The sequence below is a fragment of the Bombus vancouverensis genome, unplaced genomic scaffold (genome assembly GCF_051014615.1).
Source record: "Bombus vancouverensis nearcticus unplaced genomic scaffold, iyBomVanc1_principal scaffold0078, whole genome shotgun sequence".
In the NCBI taxonomy this organism is placed as follows: Eukaryota; Metazoa; Arthropoda; class Insecta; order Hymenoptera; family Apidae; genus Bombus; species Bombus vancouverensis.
The window spans coordinates 85,001-87,500 of NW_027468969.1; the positions used below are offsets into that span (position 1 = coordinate 85,001).

The 2,500-nt window shown below is 50.4% G+C and overlaps 1 pseudogene; it reads right to left on the bottom strand.

Moving 5' to 3' along the window:
- Positions 1–2,500, bottom strand: part of LOC143305068 (large subunit ribosomal RNA) — a 7,946-nt pseudogene that overhangs the window by 3,148 nt on the left and 2,298 nt on the right.

Below are 2,500 nucleotides of genomic sequence, written 5' to 3' on the forward strand. Positions count from 1 at the left end.
GGCACTGTGTCGAAGGCTTTGGAGATATCCACAATAGTGAATACCCCGCCTTTCTTTTTCTTGCTATAATCCAAGGCAGCGCTCAACAGGTCGATGTTTATTTTACAACCGCTTTCAGCGGTGAATCCTTTCTGCCTTGGATTCAACACAATGCCCCTCCTTATCCTCCCGTCAATTATGGAGGAGAAAATACGGCCGAGAATGGGGCCTATAGTTATAGGCCTCCAATTCTCGACCAGGCTGCTCGACTTATTTGGTTTTGGTATTAATGTTGTTCTATTTTCCTTCCATATAGGAGGAAAATAGGAGCAATAAAGTAAGATATTGTACAATATAGTTAAAATGGTGGGCAGGCCAGGGATCAGAAGGTGTTCCTTCTGGAAGCCATCCGGTCCTGCTGCAGCCTTCATTCTTATTCTGCTCAATTTCTCCGCCACATCCTCAACAGCAATTGGCGGGAAGACCTCGCATAAGGAAAGCTCAGAGGCTCTACTTCCTGGGACGGGGGCTTCAACAGGTCCTGTCTGGCCCCATAAATCCTCATAAAGCCTCCTCACTTCCTCGGCATCAGGCAGATCCCTAGCCGGTTGGAGGAAGGCCCGATCATCATTTATTACGGCATCGGCCAACCTCCTTGGATTTTCTGTAAACAACTCCTGGCAACGAGCGTATGAGTATCTTTTTCTAGCATTTCTATTACCTTTTTTCTTTCCTTGGTGACCAATCCTCTTGTTCTTAACTGAACTTGCCCTCTTTTTACTATTAATTTCTTTTATGGCTCCATAGAGCGTGAATTCTAAAAATTCATTTATAGCACTCTCAAGGGCTTCCCTATTTCCCTTGAGAGAGACCCAGATTGTCATCAGTCGAGTGTGGACCCACCTTAAAACAGGTGGCACCTCGACTTGTGTCATTATTGCGGACTCTAGCTGGAGTCTCCACTGTTCATATTCTAGACCGCTGACTCCAGGTTCTTCGAAACACGCATTGCCTGGATCAACGGGATCGCACCCTCCCTCTGTCACCTGAGTGGGCTCTTGGGAACTTGTTTCCTCACCAATCAGCCTCAGCTTTTTACGCTGGTATCTGATTTGTTCGATCGTCTTGCTGGTGAGGATCTCACTGATCATTTTGTTGGGGAATTTGTGGTCTTTATATATCTCCCAAAGTTCCCTCAACTGAGCCAACTCCTCCGCCGTCCATTTTTTCTCAGGGGGGTCCGTTCCCCTCCTTTTGACATTTCTTACGGCAGGGTGCGCATGCCGCTCGTGGGTAGATAGCCCTCTAAGCGTCCCAAAGCTCATGGGGCAGGTTTCGCATCTATATGAACCACTGGGTCCTTGACTTGTTCCTCTACAATGAGGCAGGTGGCATCTGGCCCCATGAAGCTTCGGAAAGCCTTTCCCACAGTCTTTGCATCTCCATTGGATGCGGGCTGTCACATGATGTTGCTCCAGGTGCCGCCCTAAGTCTGACAATGACAAAAAGAAAAGGTCGATTTCCCTTTTCTGGCAGACAGGGCAGGCAACCTGGTCACCCACGATCGGTACCATGATGTCAATCGTGTCCGGGGATGAAGCCAAATCGTCAACAGAGGTCCCCTCCAGAGCGGAAGAATCCGCCGCGACGTCTCCGGGACCGAGAGATGCCGCGTCCGAGGCGCTTTCTATGTCTTTATTTACCATGATATTTATTCTATTATTTTCCTCAAACATGCCCAATCGTTAACCTTATTACTGCCAAGTCGTGCCATAGCTAATCAAGGAACGAGTTCCTTTCAGGGAGATAATTCCATACTTCACGATGAAATTCATCGTTAGATCGGCAAGCCGATTTTTTGGTTTCGTCTCTCGCTCCTTCATCGCCGCACTCCATTTGGCCATACTCGGTGTCCGGGGGGATGCGCCCCGCGCTGACACAAATGAGTATGTTACCGGCGGTACCACGAGGAGGTAGGAGTGCGACTTAAGAGAGTCATAGTTACTCCCGCCGTTTACCCGCGCTTTTTTGAATTTCTTCACGTTGACATTCAGAGCACTGGGCAGAAATCACATTGCGTCAACACCCTTGGGGGCCATCGCAATGCTTTGTTTTAATTAGACAGTCGGATTCCCCTAGTCCGTGCCAGTTCTGAGCTGAGCGTTGAATGGCGGCCGAAGAGAACGACCGCGACGGTATAACCGCCACGGAAGCCTCGCAGCAAGGAAGATCCGCGGGAGGCCAAGGCACGGGACCGAGCTCGGATCCGGGGTGCGCGACGATATCCACTCCCGAGAGAGATAGATACGCCGCGTCCCGTTCAGCTCGCCCAGGCCCGGCACGTCAGCCAAACCCGCTTCCCGACCAAGCCCGACACGCCCCGCTCCTCAGAGCCAATCCTTATTCCGAAGTTACGGATCCAATTTGCCGACTTCCCTTACCTACATTAATCTATCGACTAGAGGCTCTTTACCTTGGAGACCTGCTGCGGATATGGGTACGAACCGGCGCGACACCTCCA